This window comes from Mobula hypostoma, chromosome 26, assembly GCF_963921235.1.
Source record: "Mobula hypostoma chromosome 26, sMobHyp1.1, whole genome shotgun sequence".
Lineage (NCBI taxonomy): Eukaryota > Metazoa > Chordata > Chondrichthyes > Myliobatiformes > Myliobatidae > Mobula > Mobula hypostoma.
Genome location: NC_086122.1, coordinates 22,647,597 through 22,670,670, shown reverse-complemented (window position 1 = coordinate 22,670,670; position 23,074 = coordinate 22,647,597). Strand labels below are relative to the sequence as shown.

Here is a 23,074-nt window from a genome sequence, read left to right as displayed (position 1 = left end):
CTCTTTTCTTTGCAGCCCGCGTAATGCCAAGGAGAGAGTAGGTTCTGCAGAGCAAGTAGTCACCTCTATAGACTCACATCGTGCCCTCCACCCCTGTCTCTGACACTTCTCTACCAGCTCCTGGCATTTGGCTTTCTTCCACTCAAACGCCTCCTCAATCCGGCCTTCCCAAGGAACTGTCAGCTCTACCACGACCACCTGCCTCGAGGTTTCTGACCAAATGACCGCGTCAGGCCTCCGGGATGACAATGCGACGGAGTCAGGGAACTCAAATGTGAGTGCTGCAAGCTGGAAAGCTATGGGCAGGAGAAAGTGAGATAAGAAAAATGAGCATGATCTAAAGAGTTGCAGTCAGAGAAAAGTTTCAGCTGAAGAGCAATGGTTCCAGAAAACGATCCTGAGGCCTTGAAATTGAAACTACCTCAGTTAGTTTATAATTACTTTGGAGTCCAGGAATATGTAAAATCATTCACCTGTAATCTTGTCCATTAGATTTGTATCCCCCTGGATTACTCTGCCTGTTATGCGCTTGTTCCTTATTAATTATATGCTTTTACCAGAATCAGAATAAGTTTAATGTCAGCATCAGGTTTAATATCACTGGCATGCATTGTCCATTATGGTCGTATTTTACCTGCCTTTTCCTGAAAGCACAGTTTTGAAACTCGCCGAATCAAACAGAGGATTTATTTTTCTAACACTGCAGTGGATGAACCATCCCCGTCACTACTACAAGGGGACCACCAATCAGAGGGAGCAGCTTAATTGCTCTGAGCTGCAGGTGAGAACTTCCTGCATTTCAGTTAAATTAGATTCGTTTGTCTGACACCAGAGAGGCAGGGGGGAAAGTTACCTGGGCGACTTCCAGTCACTCCACCTCCACAGCGCACACCTGCAGCACACCAAAGCTTGTAGGCTTAACTCATTTTCAATACTTCACCGTGATTTGCTCTGAAACCTCCAGCTACTGACTTGTTTAAAGAACACAGGGTAAGTTAATAAAATTATTTACTTTCTGCACGTTTTGAACCAGATGATACTTAGGCTAGAGGAAAATTTGCTTTGAATTGCAGCCTGGTAGAGCTGAATCTCCCTTTCACAGTTTTGTGGCTTCTCTTCGTTCATTATAAGGGCACAGATACTCAAGGCTGAGTCTCAAATTCAAAGTCAAGTTTATTGTTATATATGCAAGTATATATATATACACTGGAGTAAGCAGAAATCTGTGTGTCTGGTGAGGGAGGCTTCCAGATGCTGCAATTAACCTCTACTCTTTATTTCATCAGATTCACAAATAAAAAAAAAGATTCTCTACTAATCAGATTCCCTGCAGGTGCTTCTCTACTAATGGGTAGCGGGAGATTAGGATGTTCAGAAATTAATGAAGTTTAAAGAATCACCTCTCTCTCCTAAAGTGTATTTCAAATCTCATGACTATCTGTTGCTCTGTCTATTAATCTCGTAACAGCTGTAAATTCTGTGTGTGAGGGATAAATTGCAGCCTAAATTGCTTCAGTCTCTTCTGACTCGATTATCAAAGGCAGCACTGGATCTTTCATCTAAGCTGTATTTATTCGCAGATGACAGACGTGATTCATTGAAAGAGTGGTGTGATGAAGCACTCTCTGTCTATTTTCTCATTTTTAAGGCAACAGCTATGAATGATGTTCAAAAGCGATGTAATCCATCTGCCCAGTCAGTAAGATGTAATCATAGATTAATACATATATTCAGCTCTCTGTCGAATCTGCTTCTGCTGTGCTTTCCGAGACATAATGGCTCAGCACAGATCAGTTTGTCTCATCATTTTCTCATCTCATTGCACAATTTCCCAAACAGCTTTTCAGCACTATCATTAAAGAATAACTTGAGCATTTTCTGGGACGTGTTCCCTTGCATTTGCACGCGTTAATTAAAATGACATTTGCCACGCAGGTGAGCATTAATGGAGGTTTCTTTCCTTGAGCTGTTGCTCTCTGTTTAACCAGAAGGCATGTGGACAGGTGGAGGACACCGAGGCACTTTGTGTTAAAAGGCCACGCACACGGGCACAGGTAGAAAGCCAGAATTAAGATTTCATTTCAAAGCAGTCTGCTGGTCATTACTGTACATCTGCATCATTCCAATTTGCAAGGCATCATCATATAGACAAGGGTGACAGGCAATAAAGATTCTATCCTAAGAAAATGGGACTGTAATTAACGGAGGAGCCTTCCTTACTCATTCTTTTTATGAGCTGTTTTACAGGATTAAACTGCCAGAAATTAGCTAAAGCACAACCAGAAGTTCAATATCCTTCTTTGCAACATAGTCAATGAAATACGGAAATGGCTCGCATGATACTTTCTGCCTCAGATTTTAGAAGTACTTCTGCTCTTTCTGAAATACTGTAAAAACACATTGGCGGGAATAGTTGAGAAATCAAAAATCAGGGCGGGGCATTTCTACGAGTATTTATCAGAGGACAAACTGTTCGAAATAAATTCTTCCATATCACCTTTCAGCTCCCCACTTCATCCCCCTGCTTACACCCATCACATTCCCACTCACCTGGATTCACCTATCACCTGCCAGCTTGTACATCTTCCCCTGCATCCCCCATCTTCTTATTCTGGCTCCATTCCAGTCCAGATGAAGGGTCTCAGCTGGACACATCAAATGTTTATTTCCCTCAATATTTCCCCCAACATTTTAGACCATAAGACCATAAGATATAGGAGCAGAATTAGGCCATTTGGCCCATCGAGTCTGCTCTGGCATTTCACTTTGGCTGACCCATTTCCTTCTACATCCCAATCTCCTGCCTTCTCCCCACATCCCTACATGTCCTGACTAACTAAGAATCTATCAAGCACTGAGATAACCTCCTAAGCATATCTCTCTCTCTCTCTCTGGCTATCCATCCCAGAGGACAATGATGGTTCCTTTCGGTCAGTTAGTGGGGTGGTACCCCACTCCTCAGAAAGGAACAGCGTGGGCGTGAATGGATTTTAGGTGAGTAGGGGGTTGCACAGGTCCAGACCCACCCTCTCGACATCCCCTCCCGGATCCAGCGACATGGTGGGGTCCAAGACGGCCGGGGGGAAGTTCTGTTGCAGTGAATGGCCAGACCAAGCTTCGATGCAAGGGATGCCCTTTCCGCGCTTCACGGCACGTGTTTGCTAGGTGGCCGTTGATCCTACGAGAGGGTTCATCCGCCCTTTGACAGGTCTTGTTTTTCATCCTGCAGCGTGTCTAGCCACCCTCCTTACCAGGCAAGCCCGGTGGGGGAGCCGATTTAGTCACCGACCACCCAACCATGCAACAGGCAGTACTGGGTTACATGGTACCAGTAGCGCTCAGATGAGTGACCAAACCAGAAACCTCCTAAGCATGTAATCCACAACTGGACTGCACCACCAAAATATTTTGCAAATCCATTTTTTAAATAATACTTTGAATGACACGGAGTCCCTGAGCCATTGTATAACAACTGCGGAGACCAGTTGCATCTCATTTCATGGAAAAAAATGGTCCCAATTAGCAGAAATTATGAGCCCGCTACATCTGCTTACTGTCCTCAGGGAAAGACAATGATTGATCAGTTTAACCAGATTTAATGATACAAGTGGATAGATGTAATCAAACCACTTCTGCTTGATGAATTGCTTCCGTGTAGGCTTGAGGTGTCTTGTTGAGTTTGGACGAGAATGTTGGGAGGCCCATTGCCCATTGTGTTGACAATTGAGACTAGTATAAGATTACTGCTTTGATTAAAAAAAAAGTGACTTAAAACTCTTGGAGACACTGCCATATCAAGGATAGGATGCTTAAGTCTAACGTGTACCTACTGAATATAGCACCTTGAGTACAGTTCAGTATCCTAGCCTGTTTGATAGAAGCTCTAGATTAAAACATCAGTTTGCCTTCTACAATAAAACTACAATTATACACTTAAATATATAAAACAATTGGTAAATGAGTTTATTATTTTCACGTCTACCGAGAAACGGTGTAATTGATAAGATTATTGGATATATCCATCTTTCAAGTCAAGTAGATTTGGCTGGTGGTGTCGTGCCATCAGCATTGGACTTCAAGGTGAATGATCCTGGGTTCAAATCCACTCAACCCCTAGCACGCTTTCCATCTGCACTGGGTTGAACGTCAAGCTAGCAGCTTTGCCTCATAAAAAAAATGGACATATGCTAAGGAAGCAGCAAAAGTTGCAGCTCAGAAAGGGAACAACAGCAACTCATAGAGCATCCCACGCTCTACCAAAAGGACCTGGGTCAGTGATGGGTTGAGCTATCGTAGCCATAATAGGAGTGGAAACATTAGAGTTGGCACCAACTTCCCTCAGCCCTGAAAGGGTGTATTTGTAGTCTAGCAAGATGCCAACCAGTCTATGCAAGTATCTGAGCTCACATATGAATATTGGGCCATTTGGATAAAGGAATCAATTTTCCTATGGAAATGTCGACCAGATCACCTGCCTCATAGGCAACGATGCTTTAGAGGGTCGGGTAACAGTTGACAGACTTGTTAAGGATTATTTAAAACATATGGCCTATTCGGTCAATTAATTGGAAGAATCAGCTTCAGTTCAAGTACACAGTATAGTTGGTGTTACAAGTTGTTTGTGAAGTAAAAAATATCAGAGGTTGTTTACCGTGCGGTGTATTAAATTACTCAAGCCCAGATGGATCTCAGCTTATTTTTTTTTCCCACCAGTATCCTATGGGAATTTCAGTTGCAGCGAAGCTGCCGTGAGTACAACAGAGAGAAACATATGATATCACCACTCATGGCAGCAATAACAGGTCGCAGGAGGCCTGAGGATAAACTCACTCACTAAAGCTATCACCACAGCAGCCCGATTGAAATTCTCCCCCTTGTGCAGGTGCCTTGGTAAACTGATCGAGGATCCACACCTCTTCGCTGGTTGCTGTGAATAAACTTCCTTTCAATGTCAAAGCTCAAGCCTAGAAATTCAACAGCTTTGTGCCAGTCCTTGAATGAATACTATAAAACTCTCTATTTTTTCATGCATTTGAGCTTTAATAATTGACACATTACATACTGTTTAATATGACTTCCATCCAAAGGTTAAAAAATGAGGAAACACACTGGGGACTAATAAGCTTATGAAAAATAAACCATTAACTGGTACTCGTGAGTAACATGGCCCCAACAGGAGAACTTTGTTTTCCTTAAAGCATTGGTCCTAAAATAATTCATATTCATATAAAAATAATGTTCTTTTAAAATAATTTAGAATGGCACTTTTTTGATGCACGGATTCATGAGAGTACAAAGCTTATGTGATCCTAACTATATCTCAAACATTCATCAGAATCCAAAGTTTGCGAACAGAGGAGATATTTTCTCTTTGGGCCACAAATTTAAGAGCAAGAATGACATTTCTTCCGTTTCCAAGGGTGACTGATGAAGTGGTTTCCAATGTCATGTGAAAGACAGACTCGGAGCAATTTTGTTGTCTAATATTTAACTACAAAAACACCTGTTGTTTTTGTTAAAAACGACGGACCTGTGACCGATTACACTAAGTCCCTGCACAAAAAAAAATGTTCCATTGGTAGCTTCTGCGAAATATTAACCGCTGGGTGTGAACCATTCCAAACGTCACACAGCATAGTGCAAAGCAATGTCTCAACAGTAATTACCTCTCACGAATAGAACTAAGTAATTGATACCACGAGAAAAATCTTCCCTACAAAACAACGTAGCATTCAGATTAGGACTTTCATAAAAGGGAAGTAAAAACCATCAAGTCATATAGTCACAGCACAGAAACAGACCATTCATCCCATCTAATCCATGCCAAAACCATTTAAAGTACCTAGTCCCATCAACCTGCACCTGGACCATAGCTCTCCATATCCCTACCATCCATGTATCTATCCAAACTTCTCTTAAACGTCAAAATCGAACTTGGATACATGACTTGTGTTGGCAGCTTATTCCACATTCCCACACTCTCTGAGTGAAGGGGTCAAAGTATGTTTTTACCACAATTCACCGAGCCACACAATTGGGAACTAACAGCCCAAAGGAATAGGACTTTTAATATTTTTACTACTTTGTGGTGTAAATTTTGATCTTGTGTGAGAACATAGAATAAGTAGTAGCAAATTAATGGATTATTTAAATCTGTACAGTGCATCACATAACATGGAACTCTAGTGGTTGGTGCAATGCTTTACAGCCCCTGAGATCGCTGATCGGGGTTCAATTCCCACTACTGTCTGTAAGGAGTTTGTACGTTCTCCCTGTGGGTTTCCTCCCAAATTATAAAGGCATAAGGTTAGTATTAGTCAGTGTGTTATGGGCATGCTACAGTAGGTTGGTATTGGAATCATGGCAGCAATTGCAGGCTGCCCCCAGCATGGTCCTTGAACTGTATTGGTTATTGACTCAGGTGTTGTGTTTCGATGTTTCAATGTACATGACAAATAAAGTGACACGGTAGCATAGTGGTCAGCATCGCAAACACGAGGAAATCTGTAGATGCTGGAAGTTCAAGCAACGCACATAAAAGTTGCTGGTGGAACGCAGCAGGCCAGGCAGCATCTACAGGAAGAGGTACAGTCGACGTTTTGGGCCGAGACCCTTCGTCAGGACTAACTGAAAGAAGAGATAGTAAGAGATTTGAAAGTGGAAGGGGGAAATCCGAAATGATGGAAGATAGGAGGGGGAGGGTTGGAGCTAAGAGCTGGAAAGTTGATTGGCAAAAGGGATACAAGGCTGGAGAAGGGAGAGGATCATGGAACGGGAGGCCTGGGGAGAAAGAAGGGGGGAGGGAAGCATCAGAGGAAGATATAGTGAGAGGGACAGAGGGAAAAAAAAGAGAGAGAGAGAAAGGGGGGAAATAAATAAATAAATAAACAAACAAACAAATAAATAGGGCAGCGCACCAACCTTATAGTTCCCACACCTCGCACTTCCTGTTTCTACCTCCTACCCGAGATCCACAAACCTGCCTGTCCAGGTAGACCCATTGTTTCAGCTTGCTCCTGCCCCACCAAACTCATTTCTGCATACCTCGACACTGTTTTATCCCCCCTTGTTCAATCCCTTCCCACCTATGTTTGTGACACTTCTCACGTTCTGAATTTTTTCAATGATTTTAAGTTCCCTGGCCCCCACCGCTTTATTTTCACCATGGATGTCCAGTCCCTATATACCTCCATCCCCCACTAGGAAGGTCTCAAAGCTCTCCGCTTCTTTTTGGATTCCAGACCTAACCAGTTCCCCTCTACCACCACTCTCCTCCATCTAGCGGAATTAGTCCTTACCCTTAATAATTTCTCCTTTGGCTCCCCCCACTTCCTCCAAACTAAAGGTATAGCCATGAGCACCCGTATGGGTCCTAGCTATGCCTGCCTTTTTGTTGGCTTTATGGAACAATCCATGTTCCAAGCCTATTCTGGTATCCATCTCCCCCTTTTCCTTCGCTACATCGACAACTGCATTGGCGCTGCTTCCTGCACACATGCTGAGCTCGTTGACTTCATTAACTTTGCCTCCAACTTTCACCCTGCCCTCAAATTTACCTGGTCCGTTTCCAACACCTCCCTCCTCTTTCTTGATCTTTCTGTCTCTATCTCTGGAGACAGTTTATCTACTGATGTCTACTATAAACCTACTGACTCTCACAGCTACATGGACTATTCTTCTTCCCAACCTACCTCTTGCAAAAATGCCATCCCCTTCTTGCAATTTCTCCATCTCCGCCACATCTGCTCTCAGGATGAGGCTTTCCATTCCAAGAAGAAGGAGACATCTTCCTTTTTTAAAGAAAGGGGCTTCCCTTCCTCCACCGTCAACTCTGCTCTCAAATGTATCTCTCCCATTTCACGCACATCTGCTCTCACCCCATCCCCCCGCCACCCCACTAGGAATAGGGTTCCCCTGATCCTCACCTATCACCTCACCAGACTCAGGGTCCAACATATAATTCTCAGTAACTTCCGCCACCTCCAACAGGATCCCACCACCAAGCACATCTTTCCCTCCCGTCCCCTTCTGCTTTTAGCAGGAATCACTCCCTACGCGACTCCCTTGTCCATTCGTCCCCCCCATCCCTTCCCACCAATCTCCCTCCCAGCATTTATCCTTGTAAGCAGAACAAGTGCTACACATGCCCTTACACTTCCTCCCTCACTATCATACAGGGCCCCAGACAGTCCTTCCAGGTGAGGCGACACTTCACCTGTGAGTCGGCTGGGGTGATATACTGCGTCCGGTGTTCCCAGTGCGGCCTTCTATATATTGGCGAGACCCGACGCAGACTGGAAGACCATTTCGCTGAACACCTACACTCTGTCCGCCAGAGAAAGCAGGATCTCCCAGTGGCCACACATTTTAATTCCACGTCCCATTCCAATTCTGATATGTCCATCCATGGCCTCCTCTACTGTAAAGATGAAGCCACACTCAGGTTGGAGGAACAACACCTTATATTCCGTCTGGGTGGCCTCCAAACTGATGGCATGAACATTGACTTCTCCAACTTCTGTTAATGCCCCACTCCACCGCCCCCCCCGTACCCCATCCCTTATTTATTTATTTATTTATTTATTTATTTCCCCCCCTTTCTTTCTCTCTCCTTTTTCTCCCTCTATCCCTCTCACTATATCTTCCTCTGGTGCTCCCCTCCCCCTTTCTTTCTCCCTAGGCCTCCCGTCCCATGATCCTCTCCCTTCTCCAGCCTCGTATCCCTTTTGCCAGTCAACTGTTCAGCTCTTGGCTCCATCCCTCCCCCTCCTGTTTTCCCCTATCATTTCAGATCTCCCCCTCTCCCTCCCACTTTCAAATCTCTTACTATCTCTTCTTTCAGTTAGTCCTGGCGAAGGGTCTCGGCCCAGAACATCGACTGTACCCCTTCCTATAGATGCTGCCTGGCCTGCTGCGTTCCATCAGCATTTTGTGTGTGTTGCTTGTAGTGGTTAGCATATTGCTTTACAGTACCGGAGCTCAATTACTGCCACTGTCCGTAAGAAGTGGAAAAACAAATGAGCAGGCAATTTTCCTCTATTCGCCAGACTTGCAATATCATTGTTCAACTCAGGTGGTGAATTTTCAGATTTCACTTGCAGAATTCAGCATTCATACATCACACACTGAGTGCTCACATCCAAGTGTCCCTTGGATGTTGACCTTCTCCAACATCCAAGGTTCCTGTGATAAAGCTAGACCACAGGTCTACACACTTGTAGTTTTTTCTGGTTTCTCTCAGATAAAGATAGAAAATGCTGCTCAGATTTATTTTAATTGGTGATATTTAAGAACCATTATTTAAAATAACCAAAAGATCTGCAAGTTAGTAAACACAAAATACTCTGCAGATGCTGGGGTCAAAGCAACACTCACAACACGCTGGAGGAACTCAGCAGGTCGGGCAGCATCGATGTCAGGACTGAAGAGGGAAGGGGCAGAGGCCCTATAAAGAAGGTGGGGGGAGGGTGGGACGGCGAATTAATGAACTAAGGAAATCATGGCCTCCAGAAATCAATTTGTGTGATTCATCACAGAAAAACAATCAGAAATAGGATCTGTGCGTGGAGTGAGCTGTTCACCATAGACTGGATTTTAAACACAAGCCCATTGTGATGTTTGTTAAGCACCACCTGGTCTTGAAGGTGTTAATGCATTTTTAAAAAATAAAATTAGCACCTTGGGAAAATAGAAGAGAACTGCCTTAAGCTTGCTCGGAGATGGCTGTGACTGCTCCTGCAGAGAACTATCCCCACCCCCTCTCCGCTTTCTACTGGCTACCTTCCCAGGGACTTGACCTGAACTGTCGACAATTCTTCTCCCCCACACATATACTCCTCTTCCTGCCGAGTTCTTCCAGTAGGTTAGCTTTATCTCCAAGTTTCAACATCTTCAGCTTCCTGAGTTCTTCACTACTGGATGGTGTTTAGTTGTAAGTGATGTCAAGTCACTCCCTTTACTGGTCCTTCCCATATCTGTCCCAGGAAACTTAGAGATGGATAGTTATAGAGTTCACATGGAAGGTCACATAACATGGAAAGTGAGTTTGTAGGCCCCTGACTGCAATTTTAAGCAGTCATTGTTTGTGAGACCATTAGAGTTATAATGCTTCAAAATTACTCCATTCTGCTCTTGGCTTTTAATTGACTCTTCCCAACATTAATCCCATCACCACCTCTGCAGCTTCTCCACGAAAGCTCTGCTTTCCAGTTGGCTCCATGTCTAATTTCTAATCTCTCTAACTGGTTAACTATCTCTGAATCCTAACTGAACACCAAAAACTTGTTGGCTGCAAGCAGATAAAACCAAGGCCTTAAGATGGCTAAGGCTACACCTGGAGGACAGGTTTTTATTGCTTATTCTCAAGTGTGCAGCTGAAATGGTAGTGGCTCTTCGGTAATATTACCAATGGTCAGATAGTCGAAACAACAGGACCCCAGGCTCCTATGGAAGCCTTAGCAATACCTGTATCAGCTTCCAATTGTATGGCAGCCGGAGCACAAGGAATATCACAAGCAGGGACAAAGAAAACAGTCACAGAGTCGGAAGAAAGAGGTCAACAGGGTGACTGATGGTTCCATAGAAAAAAAGTTATGTGAGGACTTTGAGTTTGCAGACTAACGTAATTGATGCTTTTGTATCAGTACTGAATCCACAGAATGCTGGAGGCTTGAGAAGGAAGCTCTCATGATGAGACAAAGGGCGCTGCAGAAATTTAGATATTTATGAAGCATCTCTTGGAACTTTCTGTGGGACAGAATTCAAGGTCTATTTGTGTACATGTTGGAATTTATTGAGGATCTGAGATTTCTGGAGTGTTCTGGAATTGGGTTAACTCCAGGAGAGACAGAAGTAGTAAAACTTTACTGTCATGAAGATCCTAAAGGAGCGGAAAAGGTGCAGGTGACAAGGGCTGCCAGGATAACATAGGTGGTTTTTTTCATGACTGGGATGGAATGCAGGAAGCTAATTTCCGGTTCAAACTGAACACCATGGTCTGGTTCAGTCTAACCCCTTGGCAAGGGAGGAACAAAAGTATCGGTGACAAAGTTCAGAAGTTTGTAACCAGGCCTGATGTTGTCACCTTTCCAATGTCGTAGGCAATGAACCAGACTATCAGAAATGGAGTACAGCACTGCACGTGCACGTGGGACAGAGGACAGTGTTCTCCTGATGTCAAACAGGCTCAGTGACACAACTATGACAACTGAGTGGACGATAAAAGCAGCCGAGAGATCTAAGTCTATAAATTCATTCCTCGACTTCAGTGTTAGGTGCATCACCATTTTGATTTCTGCCTCCTGATCAGAGAAGACAATGGCATTCATTTTGAAGAAGGTGTAACCACACAGTTGCCACAACATGCCTGTTCAGCGCTACTACATAAACTCCACGACAAGATCATTTTGGGAAAGTGTGTCTGTTCTATGCTATGCAGTAATTGGAACCCTTGTCCACCACGTCCCAATATCTTTTACCCAACAATACTTAGTAATTTGTTATCCAGAATATATAAAGGAAAGAATTACCATTTGATTTCAATCTAATCTTCCTGGTCAGACGGAAAATGGTCTTCCCAAAATGTGCCTCATTGAACTTGCTTTCTGCTTAAAGCACAAAGCTAGAAAACAAGTTAATCAATAGAAGGATTTTTTTCAAAACATTTATTGGAGCCAACATAGGATCTGGAGGTTTCTGTGCCATACAAAGGGAAGGACAAAGTCAGTCAGCTCTTGGTAAATTCGACTTGCTTCTGTAGACCACTGTAATTTCCTCATTCGCAGGGGTTTTGCTATTGCTTGCATGGTGGGTGGAGGGTGCAGATGCTTTTAGCTGAATTAAATGGGGAAGGGGAGGGTCGATGCTTTGCTGCTGCTTGTGCATGGGAGGGGGGAGAAGGGGGGTATTGGGGTTCCAACATTTTTAGTGTCACTCATTCGTTGGAGTACTCTTCTGTTTTTGTGGATATCTGCGAAGAACAAAAATTTCACATTGCATATTGTATACATCTTCTGATAGTAAGTGGAACTATTGAACTATTGATTGGTTTAGAATTCACCTCAGGAATTCAAAAGCAATTTGACCTCAGAAGAACTTAAAAAACTACACACACCTTCACCTTTGCAGCAGAAAACCTGCGCTGCAATGCGTACAAGATACAATGCTTCACACCTTTAATGAATGCTCTAGATGTGCATGTCAAAAGCAAATGCAACACTTATGGCCCGTTCTTAGTTATCCTACAAAAATGTTTCTGGGGTTTCTTCTTGAATTATTAGCAGCCATTAGGTGTGTAGGTCATTATAGAATACAGGGACTAGTGCAGGACTGAATTCACAGAGATATCAGTGCCTTTGGGAAGGATACAAGCATTTATTGGGTAACAGTAAGCTTTGTGATTACGGTTATTGACAGCAGATTTTTATAGGCAGCTCCTGGTAAGAATATAATATGTTCCAACACAGAATGAACAACATTGTGGAGAATTATTGCTATATGCTATAGAACTGTATTCTCAAAAATAGTAGTGTAGTAACAGCATGTCATTAAATAGGATCTAAATGTTCGCAGGCAGTTTTAATTGTTTATCGGTTCCTCTGGAATGTTAGTACAACAGATAGGATTTGCAACGAGAAATCAAGGACTGTGTAACTGAGGACCACCAAGGGCTATGAGAAACCAATTTCTATATGGACATTATAACTTTTGGACTAGTAATCTTGAGGCCAAGATATGAATCAGAATCAGGTTTAATACCACTGACATAGCTCAGTGGGCACATGGCCAAGTGGTTAAGGCATTGGACTAGCAACCTGAAGGTCGTGAGTTCGAGCCTCAACCGAGGCAACGTGTTGTGTCCTTGAGCAAGGCACTTAATCACACATTGTTCTCCGACGACACTAGTGCCAAGCTGTATGGGTCCTAATGCCCTTCCCTTTGACAACATTGGTGTCGTGGAGAGGGGAGACTTACAACACAGGCAATTGCCCATACAGCCTTGCCCAGGCCCGTGCACTGGAGAGTGAAGACTTTCCAGGCGCAGATCCATGGTCTCGCAAGACTAACGGATGCCTTAAATGTTGTGAAATTTGTTATCTTTGCGGCAGCAGTACAATGCGGTACACGATAACAGAGAGAAAGAAAAATGTGAATTACTATATATACAGTACATAGTTAAATTAAATAAGTGGTGCAAATAAAATGGAAATAAAAAAGTAGTGAGGTAATGTTCATGGGTTCAATGTCCATTCAGAAATCAGATGGCAGAGGGGAAGAAGCTGTTTCTGACTCATTGAGTATGTGTCTTCAGGCTTCTGTACCTCCTTCCTGATGGTAGCAATGAGAAGAAATCCTATTACTGCACTTCAATGTACTAAGGAAGTCCAAAGAAAAAAATACTCAGAGATCTGTTCTGGGACCTCCTTCTCTTCATGATTTTTATAAGTGACCTGGACGAGGAAGTGGAAGGATGGGTTAGTAAATTTGCTGATGACACAAAGGCTGGGGGTGTTGTCAATAGTGTGGAGAGCTGTCAGAGGTTACGGAGAAACATCGTTAGGATGCAAAGCTGGGCTGAGAAGTGGCAGATGGAGTTCAACCCAGGGAAGTGTGAGGTGGTTTATTTTGGTAGGTCAAATATGATGGCAGAATATAGTATCAATGGCAAGACTCTTGACAGTGTGGAGGATCAGAGGGATCTTGGGGTCTGAGTCCATAGGACACTCAAAGCTCCTGCGCAGGTTGACTCTGTGGTCAAGAAAGCATACGGTGCACTGACCTTCATCAACCTTGGGATTGAGTTTAGGAGCGGAGAGGTAATGCTACAGCTATATAGGACCCTGATCAAACCCCACTTGGAGAACTGTGCTCAGTTCTGGTCGCCTCACTACAGGAAGGATGTGGAAACCGTAGAAAGGGTGCAGAGGATATTTACAAGGACGTTGCCTGGATTGGGAGCATGCCTTATGAGAATAGGTTGAGTGAACTCGGCCTTTTCCCCTTGGAGCGATAGAGGATGAGAGGTGACCTGACAGAGGTGTATAAGATGATGAAAGGCATTGATCATGTGGATAGTCAGAGGCTTTTTCCCAGGGCTGAAATGGCTAACATGAGAGGGCACAGTTTTACGGTGCTTGGAAGTAGGTACAGAGGAGATGTCAGGGGTAAGTTTTTTACGCAGAGTGGTGAGTGCGTGGAATGGGCTGCCGGCAACGGTGGTGGAGGCGGATACCATAGGGTCTTTTAAGAGATTCCTAGATAGGTACATGGAGCTTAAAAAAATGGAGGACTATGGATAAGGCTAGGTAATTTCTAAGGTAAGGTCATGTTCTGCACAGCTTTGGGGGCCGAAGGGCCTGTATTGTGCTATAGGTTTTCTATGCTTCTATGTTTAACATGCTCAGTAGTTGGTCGTGATGCACCGTTCCAAATCCACTACATTTTGTAGGATTTTGTATGAATATTATCATCAGGCAGCCTGGAAACAGGCCCATTAACCCATTAATTCTGCAGCTACCATCAAACACCCATGGACACTAATCCTCCACTTTATTTCATCTTATTACTTCCACACTCCCATTAGCTAACCCCAGACTCTAACACTCACTTGGGGCAATTCACAGTGGCTATTTAATCTATTAGGCTGCAGGGTTTTTTTCAGGATGTGGCTGGAAACTGTGTCACTTGAGGGGAAACCCATGTATTCACACAAGCAACATGGAAGATCAGGATTAAACCCAGAGTAACCTGGCAATAACCTGGAAATATTTCTTTCACTGGAAGAACTCAACAGATCAGGCAGCATCAATGAAAATGAATAAACAGTCGACGTTTCAGGTCGAGACCTTTCTCCAGGTCTGGAAAGGAAGGGGGAAGATGCCAGAATAAAATGGTTTGGGGTGGGAGAAGAAGGACCAGCTGGAAGATAATAGTTGAAGCCAGATGGGTGGGAAAGGCAAAAAGCTGGGAATGAAGGAATCTAATAGGTGAGGAGAATGGACCATTCAGATTCAGATTTATTTACCATACAGTGAAATGCATCATTTGCATTAACAACCAACGCACTTAAGGATATGCTAGGCCAGCCCTGTAAGAGTTCAATGTTTCATTTTAATATCAGAGAATGTATACAGCCTGCACCTGGAAATTCTTACTCTTCACAGACATCCACAAAACAAAAAAAAAACAAAGTATGAGTGATAGGAAATGTTAGAACCTCAAAGCCCCCCCGCCCCTTCTCACGCACAAGCAGCAGAAAAACCATCAACCCCCCCTCCCCTTTCCACACTTGCTCCAGAAAAACATCAACCCCCCCGCCCCACCACCCACCATGCAAGCAATAGCGAAGCCCTATGGAGTGCGTGGGTGTTCCCCGGGTGCGCCAGTTTGATTCTACAGTTCAAAGCTATACCAGGTAGGTTAACTGGTCCTTGTAAATTGTCCTGTCATTAGGTTAGGGTTAATCGGATTTGTCAGGGGTTGCTGGGGTAACATGGCTCAAAGGACCCTGCACTGTATCATTAAATAAAAAATTAAATGATGGCTTGTTGAATTAGGCTGAAAGTTCTAAAGGAAAGAGTGTGGAGAAGTGGAGGGCTAGGAAGCAGATTCCATAACATGTCCCACAGAAAACAAGCTGCTTGCTGCTGGTTGTACTAGACAGGAATGGGGAATGTACAAAGCCAGAATCAACGTGTTCGTTAAACAACGCAGTTGTGGAGAAAGTTTAGACAAAGGAAAACTGGGTCACACATTCCAGCGCTGACAGGGAAGTACATGATAGAGTCATCGTTCTGAGTGTACTGTTGCTAACTGAAGGCAGAGACTGTGAGGCTGGCCACGGGTGTGCTGAAATAAAGAGTTCGCGAATGACACTGTGTGCTCCAGAAGGGGGACAAAGCAGGGGACAGCAGGTGATAGGAAGACAGAAGGTAGAAGCCAGTTGTAGATGTACACTACTTGGAAATGGACCCTTTGGCCTACTTGTCTATACCAACCAGGTCTTTGAGAATGGGATCTGGATTTACTCCTGAACATTTACAAGGGGGCCAAGAATGGAGAAAACATTATTTGAAATGCTTTGGTTCTGATTAGCCAAGTTAGAGTGAATCCTAGTATAAGGATTCAACCAAGGAGAAACATTGAAGAAAGATAGTTTCAGATGCTCTATTGAGGCTGAGAAACACGAGAGTTATTTTCAGGGCAATTCTTGTTTAATTCAAGGCTGGTTAATCTTAGATCATATACACAAGTGTAAGGAGAACAAAATCATCATTGCGCAGCATAAAAAGACCCACAAAAAATGAAGAGTTCTTCTGAAGTCAATAACCATCTCCTTTGTCTTTTTGACATTAAGGAAGACGTTTTTTGCCTGGCAACAGGCCTTGACTTCTCCCACCTACTCTCTGTCAGCTATCTCATCGTCGTTGGTGACAAAGCCTTCCGCTGTTGTGTCATCAGCAAGATTGATGATGTGATTGTTCAGGTGCTTGGCCATGAGCTGAACGTACAGTAGTGGGCTCAGTACACAGCCCTGGGGGGCACTCGTGTTGAGAATGGTGGGGATGGAGGAGCGGTTGTGCATCCTGACTATCTGAGGTCTGTTCGTTAGGAAGTCCTACACCCAGTCGCACAGTGGTGCATGTAGACCAAGGAGTAGGAGCTTGTCCACCAGAGTCTGTGGGACAATAGTGTTGAATGCCAAACTGAAAAACACAAACAGCACTCTGGACATAAGTGTCCTTACTTTCTAGTTGTGTCAGGGACAGGCGCATGACTGATGCCATGTCATCTGTCATAGAGTGGTTCTGTCGGTAAGCATCCAGTGTGGCAGGAATGGAGTTTTTGATATGTGCCATTACCAGCCATTCAAAGCACTCCATGATGATTGGCATCAGTTCCACTGGGGAGTAACCATTTAGTTCTGAAGGTGTAGACGTCTTTTGTACAGGGATAATGGTGACTGATTTGAAGCATGTGGGGACAGCAGCGTGTACTTATACTGCCATGAGAAGAAAGGTGGAGGGTTCCATGCAGAAAGCTGCAGGGGAAAGGAAAATGGATCACAGCGCCAAACACATGACACGTGAGGAGAACGAGTTCTGATTTATCACAGTTAAATAGCTGTCTTATAACTGACACAAACAGTACACTTAACCTTTTAAATTGTATATAATAAGGGCAGTTTCTTGGCTGCGGCTGATGTCTGTAACCTGACTTTTGCTGGACTTCATCACGGGGGAAACGCTGCGGCTGTCCGAAAATTATGAGAAACACCTAGAGTGTGAAGGGCTTGCTTCAACGTTCTCATTTTATCATGATCTGAATATACCTTTCTGATTTATAAAAGGTGTCTGGAAAACGTCAGAAAGAAATGAGTGAACTTCCATCTATTTTCTTTCTGATTCTTTCGTTTATTGGGCATGAAAGTCATTTCAACATCATTATTTATTGCCAAAATCATAATTTTATGGAGAAGATAATGTAAGACATTGCTTTGAGCAATGAAACCAAGATTGCACACATCTAGAATTTGAATTTATTTGACCTACACTCAAGATTTTAAGAACAGCTTCTTCCCTTCAACCATCAGATCTCAAACTTGACAGTGAAATCATGAATGCTACCTTGTTATTCATCTTTTGCACTATGTATTTATTTTGTACCATAAAATAATGTTTATGTCTTGCACTGTACTGTGGCATAAAACAGCACACAGTTATGACAGTAATTATAAACTTGATTCTGATTCTGACTTTGGGGTAGTCACATTTGTCTATAAGATCTTATCCTGCAGGTTGTATCAGAGTCAGTTGAGTTTTGCTTGTCCTACAAAGTTTTTTTCTAGTAAATTGAATGTCAAAATTGAAACCTCTCAAAGCTGCAAACTCAAAATGTGATGTACGTTCATTCTCCAAGGCCCAAGGGGCTTATTGCTAACCTCAGCTTTCTACCGCAATAACATGGCCTTTCCAAGGGGTCAGAGTTGTTTATGACGAAGTTAAACTTCTAACCCATACCTCTTGCTCAGCTTCTTGTTGTAAAGAAGTAAACAATGATATCTTGAAGGCCCATGTTTAATCAACGTAAGAAAATGGGGATATGTTAATTGGCCTGCAACAAACCAGACTACACTGGATAAGTTATTTGCGCCATTGTGACTGAGTTCAAGGAAGCTTGTAGACCAGACTGAGCTTGTCAATTAGCACAGCAAACATGGTCACAGGTGTAGCTCATCAGTCAAAGTTTGAGATGTTCATGTACTCAGAGGGTCAGCCCTCACAGCATTAAATGTGGGTATCTGGGATCTCTCTGTCCAGAAGCTTTTAAACCATCTATGTAAATTACTTTGTCCCCGCAAAGGTATCTGAAAAACATCACATGCAAATAATGCAAAAACAGCATAAATATTTGAATGCACTGGGGATTGACAAAGAGAATAACAGAAAAAAGAACTAGAAGTCATTCCTCAACCTTTGGTTTCTGCTATGGACAACTGGAGCGCCTGCATATCGCTGGTACATTGTTTTAGTTCATAAGAATTGTACCTGTGTTTGGCAATCCTTTCTAATTTATAAACCTTTTGTAAGAGAGTTTTGACTGATGTATGACAAGTTATTTTTGAAAGTACATGGGATGCAGGAAGGTACATGGATGTTGGAGATTTCCACCCACAGAGAAAAATAGATGAATATACTGTTTTTGTGCCATTGCATTGGTTAATGATCATTAGAAAGGAGTGCAGCTTGTGCTCAGCAGTTCCATTCAATTCCTGGACACGTCTTTCAATCCAGTAACCAAATGAGCAAAGACACAGTATCTTTCTCCATTATTGTGCAATTGGAAAGCTCTTGCTCGCCTGAAGTTTAGCACAATACTTTTACTGCTCAAGGTGTCAAAGCTCAGAGTTCAAAACCATTGTCCTCTGTAAGGAGTCCGTACATCCTCCCTGTGGCATGCATGGGTTTTCTACAGATGTTTGGATTCCTCCCACAGTTCAAAGGCATACCGGTCAGTAGGGTAATTGGCCATTGTAAATAGTCCATTGATTAGGTTAGGATTAAAGTAGAGGTTATCGGGGCTTGCTGGGGGTTGTGTGTCAGAGGGCCAGAGGGGCAATTCCATGCTGTATCTCTAAATAAAATAAAATTAAATACAATAAACATGGTATTAATGAGCAGATCAATAAATATAACAAGCACAGCAACCGAATGGTGCAGAGTGTGGCAGTACAACCCGAGGTAATGCAAAAAACAAATGCTGGAACAACAATAACAGAAGAGGTTGAGTTAAGGGTTCGAGAATGTGGAAGCCCCTCTGTGAAGGGCATGTGAAAGGTTATTGTTTCAGAAGTTTGATAACAGTGGGGAAGAGACCATTCTCAAGTTCGGTTGTCTGGGCTTTCCCGGTCCTCTAGCTTTTTTTTAGGACGTAGAGGAGAGTTAAGGGAATGGCCAGGACGGCAGAGAAGGCTGCCGGCTTTCCTGAAGCGACACACCATTCAGGTGGACGAGACGGAAGAACGTGATGAGGCTGTGATGGACTGGACAGTGTTTACCACACTCCCCAGGGTCCGTACCAGGCTCAGATCACCTTTAGAAGTTTGAGGGAATACTCATCGACAAACTATACCTTCTCAGATACCCAAGAAAATAATTACGCTTATGCAGTTTCTTGATCACGGCATCTGTGCGAGGGAGGGGTGTGGGGTTGGGGGGACCAGCAACAGCATCACGTTGTTGGTCATTTGGATTCTTAACAGCTAAAAGCTATGAACCATCTCTGCATCAGCTTCATTGATGAGAACAGGGTTATGTTCACGTGATAACACAAAGTTCACGCTCTTGTTCCTGTACTCCATCTCATCATTACCATTGGTCTGGTCTCTATGACAGTGATGTCATTATCAAATTTGAAGACTAAGTTGGTGCTATATTTGGCCACACCACGTGGGTATGTAGCGGAGTAGAGTAGAGGACTGAGCACACATGCCTGGTGAGTACCAGTGTGGGAGAACAGGGTGGATGAAATACGACTAATTCGGGCTGACTGAGGTCTGCCAGTCAGAAGATCCAGAACCTGGTTATAGATGCCCATACCACCCCCGCCCCCGGCCTCCCCCAAGGCCAAGGTCTAAGTGTTTAGCACTGAGCAGTGATAGGTATGAGATTATAGCCGTTATTCTTTGCACAGTGAACTCATTTTGTTAGTTCATTGGAAAGGACAATGCAGCTTCTAGATGCCTTAACAATTTAAACATTAAGCAAAATGAGTTACCCTGGTGATATTATTCTTGCACGTAATGGCAGCCCAGGTTCCACGTAGAACATAAAACACTACAGCACAGTACAGGCCCTTCAACCCATGAGGTGCCAACCTTTTAGCTTACTCTAAGAACAATCCACCCCTTTTCTAGCACATAGCCCTCCATTTTATATCATCCATTTGCCTACTTAAAAATCTCTTAAATGACCCTAATGTACCTATCTCTACCAACGTACTTGGCAGAGTATTCCATGTGCCCTCTAGTCTCTATGTAAAAAATTTATCTCTGATAATCCCTCCGTATTTTCCTCCAATCACTTGAAAATTATGCCCCTCATATGAGTCATTTTTGCCCTGGGAAAAGTTCTTTGAACGACACTTAATCTATGCCTCTTACCATTTTGTACACATCTGCCAAGTCACCTGTCGTCCTCCTTTATTCCAAGGAGAAAAGCCCTAGCTTGCTCAACATGTAAATTATTATCTTGGACATTATTTGCTCGTACAGCACCCGAGCTGCCTTTCACCTTTTGGGAAGAATGAGGAAAGAGAGGAAACAACACTAAGCACTTAGAACAAAATCCTTGGCACAATGGTTCCTCACAAGGATTCCTATGTTGCACTGGGTTGTAGCATTCTAAATAGTTGTATTAGTAAACAGATAATATAATTATTTTAAGATGTGTAATTTTAATACCATTATTCAGAATCAGGGTTAATATCACCAGCATGTGTCATGAAATTTGTTAACTTTATGGCAGCAGTACAATGAAATACAAGATAAATAAATACAGAGAAAAACTGAGGAATGTGTATATTTAATAATTAAGTTAAAATAAGTAATGAAAAAATCTGAAATAAAAAAGTAGAAGTATTAGAATTCAAGGGTTCAATGCCCATTTAGAAATCAGATAGTAGAGAAGAAGCTGTTCCTAAATTGCCACAAACACGAGGAAATCTGCAGATGCTGGAATTTCAAGCAACACACATAAAAGTTGCTGGTGAGCGCAGCAGGCCAGGAGATCGTTTCGCTGAACACCTATGCTCTGTCCACCCAGATTTCCCAGTGGCCACACATTTTAATTCCACATCCCATTCCCATTCTGACATGTCTATCCACGGCCTCCTCTACTGTAAAGATGAAGCCACACTCAGGTTGGAGGAACAACACCTTATATTCCATCTGGGTAGCCTCCAACCTGATGGCATGAACATTGACTTCTCTAACTTCCGCTAATGCCCCACCTCCCCCTCATACCCCATCCGTTATTTATTTATATACACACATTCTTTCTCTCTCTCTCCTTTTTCTCCCTTTGTCCCTCTGACTATACCCCTTGCCCATCCTCTGGATTCCCCCCCTCCCCTTTTTCCTTCTCCCTGGGCCTCCTGTCCCATGATCCTCTCATATCCCTTTTGCCAATCAACTGTCCAGCTGTTGGCTCCATCCCTCCCCCTCCTGTCTTCTCCTATCATTTTGGATCTCCCCCTTCCCCCTCCCACTTTCAAATCTCTTACTAGCTCTTCTTTCAGTTAGTCCTGATGAAGGGTCTCGGCCCGAAACGTCGACTGTACCTGAATCGCCGAGTGTCTGCCTTTAGGCTTCTGTACCTCCTTCCTGACATTGACAGTGAGAAGAGGGCATGCCCTGGGTGGTGGGGATCCTTAATGACAGATGCTGCCTTAAGTTACCATTCCTTGAAGATGTATTGGATACTGTAGAGGCTAGTACCCATGATGGAGCTGACTAATTTTACAAGTTTCCGCAACTTACTTCAATCTTGTGCAGTAGCTGTACCCCCCCACCCCCAACCCCAACCCAAACCAGGCAGAGATACAAGAAGTCAGGATGCTCTCCATGGAAGATTTGTAGAAGTTTCACAAATAGAATTAGCCTAAGTCATAGGTTGAATCACTAAACTCTGGCTTCTGGTGCACTACCATTGGTGTGCTTGAGTGACATGATGTTAGGTTCTGCATGTGGCGAGGGTTTGCCCTCCATCTGTATGGACACCTCCAGGTCACTATTGAGAACTCAGAAAATGTTAAATCCTGAAATATTCGTGATTATTAACAACAAAAAATGTGCTGGCAGAACTCAGCAGGTCGAGCAGTATCTGTGGGAGGGGGGAGGGAAGCAATTGTCGACATTTTTGGTCGAAGCTCAGCATGAGGACTGTGCAGGTGCATATAGGGTGAAAGATAAGGGCAAGAGGAACTCTGTCTCTGTTCTGTCTGACAGGAGATGGGATGAGAGCAGAAGCACGAGAAACAGCAGAGATGTGAGAACAGGCTTCATCAGCTGCAGTAGAAGGGAAGCCATGCTTCCTGAAAAGGGACAACTCAGACATCCTGGAAGAGAAAGCCTCATCATGAGAGCAGATGTGGTGGAGTCTGAGGAACAGGGAGAAAGGAATGGCATCCTTAGAGTGGGAAGAAGTGTAGACTAAGCTGCTGTGGGAGTTGGTATGTTTATACAGTGCCTATAAAAAGTATCCACCCCCATTTGGAAGTATTCATGTTTTACAACATTGGACCACAGTGGATTTAATTTAGCTTTTTTGATGCTGATCAACAGAAAAAAAACTTTTGTGTCAAAGTGAAAACAAATCTCAACAAAGTGATCTAAATTAATTACAAATATAAAACACAAAATAATTGATTGCATAAGTATTTACCCCCTTTTATATGACACACCTAATCATCACGGATGCAGCCTATGGTTTTAGAAGTCACATAATGAGTTGAATGGAGATTACCTGTGTGCAGTCAAGGTGTTTCAATTGATTGTAGTAAAAATACATCTGTAGCT

At 43.3% G+C, this 23,074-nt stretch overlaps 1 protein-coding gene across 1 annotated transcript in view; it reads left to right on the top strand.

Annotated features, from left to right (window-relative positions):
• The first annotated feature begins 813 nt into the window (after positions 1-813).
• Positions 814-23,074, top strand: part of LOC134338271 (uncharacterized) — a 69,989-nt gene continuing 47,728 nt past the window's right edge. The window contains exon 1 of the mRNA XM_063033990.1: positions 814-990. The gene's annotated coding sequence lies outside the window, so the exon portion shown is untranslated. The remainder of the gene's footprint in view (positions 991-23,074) is intronic.